Genomic DNA, 8,858 nt, shown 5'->3' on the forward strand with positions numbered 1-8,858 from the left:
AAGTTCATAAACAAATACAAAGTTGAGTTAGTCTAAGTGCTAAAAGAAAACCATAGCCTACTTTAATTCCTTGCATAAAGTCACCATTAATACATACTTTTGCCTTTTTGTTCCCATTCACTTTGGTCTTGATCTATACACCAAGAAGAACATACACCCATTTTAATAACCCATTCTCTTTTAATCATTAGGGATCATATCCATTGATTTTAACCATTAATTTATCCCATTTTATCATCCTAGGATTTTCCTATCATTTAAAATTCATGAACCCTACTTGAATTGGCATGAATAATCATAATTCTAGTCCCATTAGTATTTTATAACACCCTAGGATCACCTCCTACTAAATTTATTGCACCGACTCCTGCAATTACAAACAACATTAGTACTATATTTTGTTCAACTATTGAATTTGGAAAATAGGCAAATTCTAGACTGGCACTGAATTCTCAAAGATTAAGCAAAGAAAGTTTGGGTGCAAATTTTACTTTCTAGTTTTTCGTAATGACAGTCTGGGTTGTTACATTAGATACCAATTTACCATTCATTCATACTTGAGAAATAACTGGACTAAAACATAAAAACTAAAATAGAATATACCTGGGTCAATGAACAAATGCAAATAAAACTTTTGCATGTCTGCTTCTGTCTTTTATGTAGCCTTTTCTATGGAACTATTCCTTCACTTAACTTTCTCACATCTTTATCTAGAAAAGAAATTGGTTCTTCTTCATAGGATAATTCCTTATCCAAAAATTCTGGGTCCCAACGAATAATGTAGTCATTATCTTTGTGGTTTTTCTTTAACATTGACACATAGAACATGGGGTAAACCCTAGACATACTGGGGGTAAGGCCAACCTATATGATACCGACCCCACATTATTTAAATCCCCAAAGGGTCCTATGTTCCTTAGGCTGAACTTACCCTTCTTGTTAAAATGCATCATACCCTTCATGGGAGATACCTTTAGAGCACTTTCTCCCTCTTCTCAAACTTCATGTCCCTTACCTTTTTTGGCATATTCGTTTCTCCCTCTTCTCAAACTTTATGTCCCTTACCTTTTTTGGCATATTCCTTTTATTGGCTTTGAGACACTCTGAACTTCTCTTGTATGAATCTAACTTTTTTGATAGAGTCATTGAGCATGTCTGTGCCCCCCAAGGTCTCACCCCAAACACATCAAACCACCCGACTGGGTACCTATATTATCTACCACATAAGGCCTAAAATGGATCCATGTCAATACTGGAGTGTAGTTATTATCATAAGCAAATTTGCATGGCCTTAATTACTAAATCATGATGGAACCTATTTTGATCCACTTAGATAGGAGAACCCCTTACTGTCTATTTAACAAATCAAGCACAATTCTTTGATAAAATAATGAAACCAACTTTATTATAGAAAACCCTTTCAAATATTATAGATCTATGACAACTATAAGATCTTTTCTAACTAGGTTTAAGAGCTACTAAAGGAAAAAATAAAATAACACACAATTTCCAAGATGAGAGAGAGGAGTGACAGCTCCTGTAAAATCACTACCGCTATAGTCGAAACCAATATTGATTACTACAAAAGACCATACCTCAAAAAGGGTATAGCAAGAGTAGCATCAGTACAAACCACACATACTGGTAAGCCTCATCGATTGACTTGAATTGGATTACACAAATATATATTAATATTTAAAAGAAAACATGCAGTCCTTTAGGGTTATTACTCAACCCCCAAACATTACCTTCCACCTCTTTATTTACTTCCAATTATGAATTTTTGAACCCCACTCATTCTTTTCCAACTCTACCACCTTGGACCACTAAGTTTGACCTTACACTAAGTGTTAATATAACCTATAAAAGGCAGCCAAAACAAGGAAAATACCTAGAACCATGTCAGGAACCTAATAAGTTACATATCATACATGGAGGAAGCCTATTCGGACATGTGACCTATCCACTAGGATTCTCTCTCCCCCGAAACATGTGATCGGATTTATCCATAACTTAGGCCCATCCCTTTTCCTATTCCATTGACATTGAAATCAATAATCTAATTTAAACTCATTGTTTATTTCCTCACCCGAGGTAATATAAAAATTAAGGCTACCATATGAATTACATTCCAAATTTTAAGTATCCAATGCATAACTAAACTATGGTACCATAAGTTAATACTGGCTCAAACAACACACACTTAGCACAATAAGTATCAAATAAGCTATTAGAATCACAATCAATAAGTCGGCATATTATTACCAAGTCAAATTTAGTAAATCTAAGTCTGAAAGAGTCCATAGACGATAAGTCAACCATGACTAAATTAACAACCCTAACTCTAATAATATCCAAGTCAAAAAACCATGAATCTGCTAATAGACAAGTCAAAAAACAATGACTCTACTAGCAAGAATTATAATTCCATCAAATATATAAATATATATTCCTAATTAACTCATGGAAGTTTCAATCTCACTTGACCTTGTACATACACACTATGGGTGATGTATACATCTACTAGGCGTGACCTATAGGGGATAAATTCCATCAATGTACTATAATCCTAGACATATGTGTCTGCCAACCTCGTTTCACTAACAAATTGTGAGAACGTTCCAAATACCAAAATATTTAAAATTTAGCAATGTGATAGGTAAAATCATGGAAAATGTAAATATACTTGCATTGACCACCCCAAACAACATTTACTATAAGACACACTACAAAGTAGTTAACATGCACATATAGCAGAAATTGGATTAATTTATAATACCATCACCTACACTATTATTTAGAGCCTTAATCATGTAGCCTTACAATTTTGGTCACATGAATCTTGACCAATGTGGCCATATTATATCAACTCTTACTGGAATGAAATGAGCCGACTTTATTAAATGGTCAACAATGACCCATATAGAGTCACACTTCTTCATTGTCTTTGAAAGGCCAATGTTACAACTCAATACCACTAGCTAGTTATAACACGATTGTTATAATCACAAGTGACTCCATTCTAAGCCATGGCCTGGCAAAAAACTAAGAAATATAGGTAATAACTAATAAACCAACATCTAGCAGAAGCTAAACTAAATAAAATATTGAATATTTAAAGGAAATCAAATCTTTATTGAACAAGTATGATATCAAAAGTTGAACAACTAACTATAAGTTTAAAAAAGCCTCAACTAGATGAGTTGCTGGGATATGACCCCAACTATCTCCAACTATCTAAAATTTGAGAATGATAAAGATAAAATAAAATTAAAAACTTACTATGGTCCTTGCATGATGAGGACTCACAAAAAATTCTACATCTGATATTATAACACCCTGTATTTTGGGCTAGTCTTTGAACTATCGTTCCTATGTGTATAAGTTATAATACAAATGATTTCCATGTAAATATAAGTTTCATGATCTTTATCCTCATGTTTGATGTGCTTTTAAGGTGAAAAACAATCAAAAGAATCACTTAGAACAAAGTGGAGCTTAAAACCTTTGATTCGTCCAATGTTTGGTAATTGATTCTACAAGGGTCTACATTGAATGTGTATAAATTTTATATATGTAAAATCTTTCAGATCATTACCTACCAAATTTTAAAATTGAATTATCTTTGAAATGATACCAATTTCTCCCTAATCCGATACCCGAGTGAAAAGTTATGGCATTTTCTATGTGAGGCAGTAAACTGATGTGATTGTGACGCAATGCAATGACCAATACAATGAAAATATGTTTCACACATTGTTTTAATTCCAAAATGTTCTAGGGGAAATTTGAACACATCCGTCACCAAAATCCATCTAAATATTTAATTTCATTCCCCAAAAACATTAAATACATTATTATTCATCTTTTTTTCCCCAAGAAAACCCTATCCCTCTTAAGAACACCAAGTATCATCAAATATTCTTCAATAAAATCAAGAAATTAAGGTTCCAAATCCATGAATTTCAAGAACATTCCCAAGACTTCCAAGTCAAGCCTTCAATTTTAAAGTCAAGCTTTCAACATCAAATTCATGATTTGTTCAAGAATCCATCTAATTAAGAAATGTGGGAGTTCATCCATGGGTCTCCTTTCACCCATGGAGCCGTAAAACCCCCCTTTCAATTAAACAATGAAATTTTATTCTTGTTATGGAGTTTTGTATGTTCAAGAAAGTTTTAGTTTCATGATTTCATACTGTTTTAAATTCAATTCATTCCATGTGTGATTTCACGCAAGCGGTTGAATTTCCCATGCCAAGAATTTAAATTTCCCCATGCTTTATTCAAGAGAATTCCATGATAGATCCTAAATTCATGATTTTTAGCAACCTCCCCATGCTTCAAATTCATGCTTTCCATATATTTGATGAAATTCCCATATCATGTTCAACCAATTTAAAGATAAATCTTCAAGTTATAAATTTTGCAACGTAACTCTATTGTTCCCTCACATTTAAGACCTTCTGATTTTCAAGCTATGATCTTTACATGTTGTGATAAAATGCCCATGTTCTACTTCAAATGAATTTTATGTAAATTCCCCAATTCACAATTTTAGCTATGTAATCATACTATGATCCCATGTTTAAGATATTCCCACGTTCAAGTTCATGATCTCCGTGTGTTTGATGAATTTCCCTATTTTGAATTATAAATCTCCATGTCTTTAATGAATTGCCCAAGTGATGGGTTTCTTTTAATAATGATTTCTCATTATGGTTTTGAAGATTTAGTATATCCTATTATTATTTTTATCGAGTCCTTAGGGTTATGAATATTCAAAATTTAGTTGTTTACCTAGTTTTTAGTATCTACAGAATGATTTCAATTATTCCATGAGCAATATTATCCAGCTAGTAATATGGTTAGTTGTGAGTCAAATTAATCTTAGCTCAGTCTAGTTTTAGTTCCAGTATCAATTTCCATATGAATAGTTACCTCAAAATCCGTATGCTCTGTTATTTTTAGAATACCATTACCCGAGCTTATCAGTTATTAGTTATCAGTTAATGTACCAATTAGTAAATTCGAGTCAGTCTAGTTGGTCGTAGGATTCAGCACCGAGCCAACCCAAGGATGGGGGCATTCCTGCCAGCATAGGGTTTGACCCTTAGTAGCAATTTCTTAGCTATAGACCTACGTATCTAGTGTAGGTTTTAGATATTTTTCTACTAGTTTAGGGTTGGCATATATCTTGTGAGTTTCTTGCTAGTATAGGGTTACTGTTTATTCCTTTGGGACATTATTTTAGTGGATACACACAACCAATGTTAGCAACCGAGGCACAGTACTAACACCTTTCTAATCGGGGTTACAGGTTGAATCCCAATAAGCTTATTTGGGGTATGTCGATTAGATGATACCTCCCACAATCTCATTTTAGGATTCAATTTCAGAGTTCACTTTCAGGTTTACTTAACTAAGTGTAGAGACTTTTAGACACTCAGTTTTATAACTTTTAGTTTCTTAGATTTTAGATTATCTCAGTACTATAATAGATATACACTTAGTCTTACAATCTTAGATAATACAATTTTCATGCATTCCCACTCAATTATCTCATATTGTTTCATTATTTCTTATCTTATAAGCTCAGTAACCCATAGTTTTAGCCTAGTTATTCAGACTAATTATAGTTCAGTATTACGTGATCAATATTCACTCTTCAACTATTTAGTGTTAGAATATCAGCAGTCCATATTCATATATTAGCTACGCAATACATAGGTACTAGTTTCCTTATTTGCTTAGAGTTCAATCATTCTATAACCCAGACATCAGTTATTAAGTTAATCAAATCAGCTTAGTACAAGTATGTTTGGTCTCGATGTTCATGTATCCATGCTTTATCGTATCCCAACTTTAGTTCTTCTTAATCTGCAAAAGTAAATATTTTAAGAAATTAATTGTAGTAATTCACCAACTTACTAGATTATATTTGTTGCTTGTGATATTAAGATAATTTAGATTTTAGTTTATTCCAGCCTATTGGTGAGTCTACTTACACTTAGCATGCATGTTTTAAGATTACGTATGAAATTAGTTTTACTCATTGCATTCACCCTTACATACTCAGTACATTCCAGAAGTATTAATCCTTATATACGTCTGTGTGGCAACATTATTTCATAATATAGGTACCATTTGTAGCCCTCACACATGACCAGTCAGTTATAGTTTCTAGCCAATAGGGGATGAGTTCTTTTGTTTTGGGGACTCGAGATAGTTTTAGTTCATTTACAGTTCATTTGTTTTCATATGTATTAATTATTAGTCGTTGGAGGTATGTCCTAGCTATCTATAATCAGTATTGTAGAGGCTTTATAGATGTCAGTTAGAGTCATTCATATAACTTTAGTTCTTACTCAGTTAGAGTCATTCATATAACTTTAGTTCTTACTTAAGTTTTATCAGATTGTAAACTTTATCAGTAATGTATTTATTCATATTATATATTAATTATGTCTCCGAACACTAAAATTAGTTATTTTATACATATTATACCAGTCGGTCAACAATATGCCAGCTCATATATTAGCTTGGTATCACTTGTTAATCCAAGCATCGTGTGGCATCCAGGGTGTATAACCGGGGTGTTACAAACTTGGTATCAGAGCACAGAGTTCAATTTTTTGAGGGTGTCTATGTAGCCGTGTCTACTAGAGTCTTGTTGAATGTACAAAGATGTTTTTACTTTTCTTTAAAAGGCTACAGTACATTTAGGAAATATTTCCCTTCTTTCATGTCTCCGATCATGCTATAGAAAGGTTCTCTAAGAAACTTACTAGATTCTCATCTTTCTCTATTCATGCCATCTCTACCTTATTTTTTAGGTAACAAAAATAATCAAGCTCAAATTTCTACATATAGAGTTTTCTCAAATAGTCCTCATAGACTGTTATGGGATTGTACACAAGCTCAAAATAACCCATTAGTTCCTTTATGTTTTGAACTTTGAAATTATTCATTCTTATTCATGAAAATTTTGCATTGAGCCTAAGTTAGATGTGCTCTCAGATCCCTTCTAAGAATCCCTTGATAACATATGATCTAGAGGTAGAATCATAAACTAAGAAATTTAGCAGTAGTGGAGTTGGGATAGCGTTATCCGCAGTAGTGGAGTTGGGATAGTGTTATCTGGATTAAGTATGTTATGTTTCCATAGGGCTAGTTGTATGAAGGTAAACCAGTAGGCTTGAAACAATGTATATGAGAATTTAAGCTTATTGATTCAACATTATATATTGTTGATGGCAGTTGTTCATGTGTGATGGTAGTTGTCATGGTTTAGATATGATATTAGTAGGCTATAAATGTAGTTAATATGGTTCATTGAAGGTTTAGGGATATCTATGTTAAGTGTTAGAATCTATGTTTGAATCATTAGAAATTAAGCTAATAAAAAAAGGGAGTTGAAACTCTATATGCTGTGAACTTAGAGTAAAGTTATTGTAGTTCAGTTTAGAGTTATTAAAGAGGTGCACAAACTTATGATGATAGTAGTAGTGCCAATATATGTTGAAAAGTAGTAAGGGAGGATAATTCCAAACCTATTTTTATCTTAGTGAATAGTTTTTCAGTAATCACGACATCTACTCATGCCTTATGTGTCATCCCTATGATTACAGCTCATGTTCATACGCTTTATAGAAATATCATGTACACTTATAGTTCCTAGTATAAGGAGTTCCAGTTCACTCAGTAACTACGAATCATATTCCATGACATTATGAACTCCAAACTCAGGTCATGCAGCTTATGACTCATGTACTCATGCTTTATAGAATGTTTAGTTTATGCTAATCATGTTACACTCATAATGATTAGGGAAATTTAGATTATTTCATGTATGTCCTCAATTTAAACCTCTTTGATAAATCAATTATGTTGATACTCTATTCCTCAGTCCTCAGTTAAGTTTCAAGGTTATACGTAGTATCGCTTTGAGTTTCAGGTCCATATGTTCTAACCATTTAGTGACCTCCTCTTCTGTCATAACTTATAAAATTATATGTGCGTTTTCTTGGTCTAGTACATGAAAGTTTTAAGGATAGAGGTTTATATAATATGATTAAAATGCTTCTCTGGTTTTTTGACTATAAGTTGATGCGTGGTTATGAAGATAGGCTTCAATGTCATGTTGGTGTTCAAGTGGAATGTATAGTTGAGTATAAGCTTTTAGTATAAGTTAGTTCGTATTGCCAACATTTTAGTTTAGCAGTCAGACAGAAAAGTTCCTATGGTTTTCCATCTTTCCTATTCATGAGGTAATCCACATTCATGAAAATTTTGAATTCAGCTAAGTTCATGCATATGTATCAGTTTCAGATTCCAGATATTTAGTCATGATTCAATCCGTAAGTCATCATCTCAGTCTTTCCTTAGTATTTAAACAAAGTAAGTACTATTCGGGGGACGAAGTATCCCAAGGGGGAGATGTAATTTAATACCCTGAGTATTCATGTCCTAAGCCTTTCATTTTTTTTTAATAAAGTAGGATCTAGCTTGAAGTAATGGTTACTCATCAGTTGACTCTCTCATTTCTATCTAATCCTTATAACCATTCTTATGTCATTGCTTGTATTCAAGAAATCAGTCCTATTCATGATATTCTGTTTATGTATCATGATTTAGAATTAGTATGAAATCATGTTCCAAGTCATGCATGTTTAGAATATGATCTCAGTTACCTTCGTACAGTACTCTCAATCTAACTAGTCTCATTCGAGGATAAATGTTCCCAAGGAGGAGATAATGTAACACCTAGTATTGTCGGGCTAGTCTTTAAACCATCGTTCCTATGTTTATAAGTTACAATCAAAATAATATCCATGTGAATATAAGTTTTTTGATCTT

This window comes from Capsicum annuum, unplaced genomic scaffold, assembly GCF_002878395.1.
Source record: "Capsicum annuum cultivar UCD-10X-F1 unplaced genomic scaffold, UCD10Xv1.1 ctg82426, whole genome shotgun sequence".
NCBI lineage: Eukaryota > Viridiplantae > Streptophyta > Magnoliopsida > Solanales > Solanaceae > Capsicum > Capsicum annuum.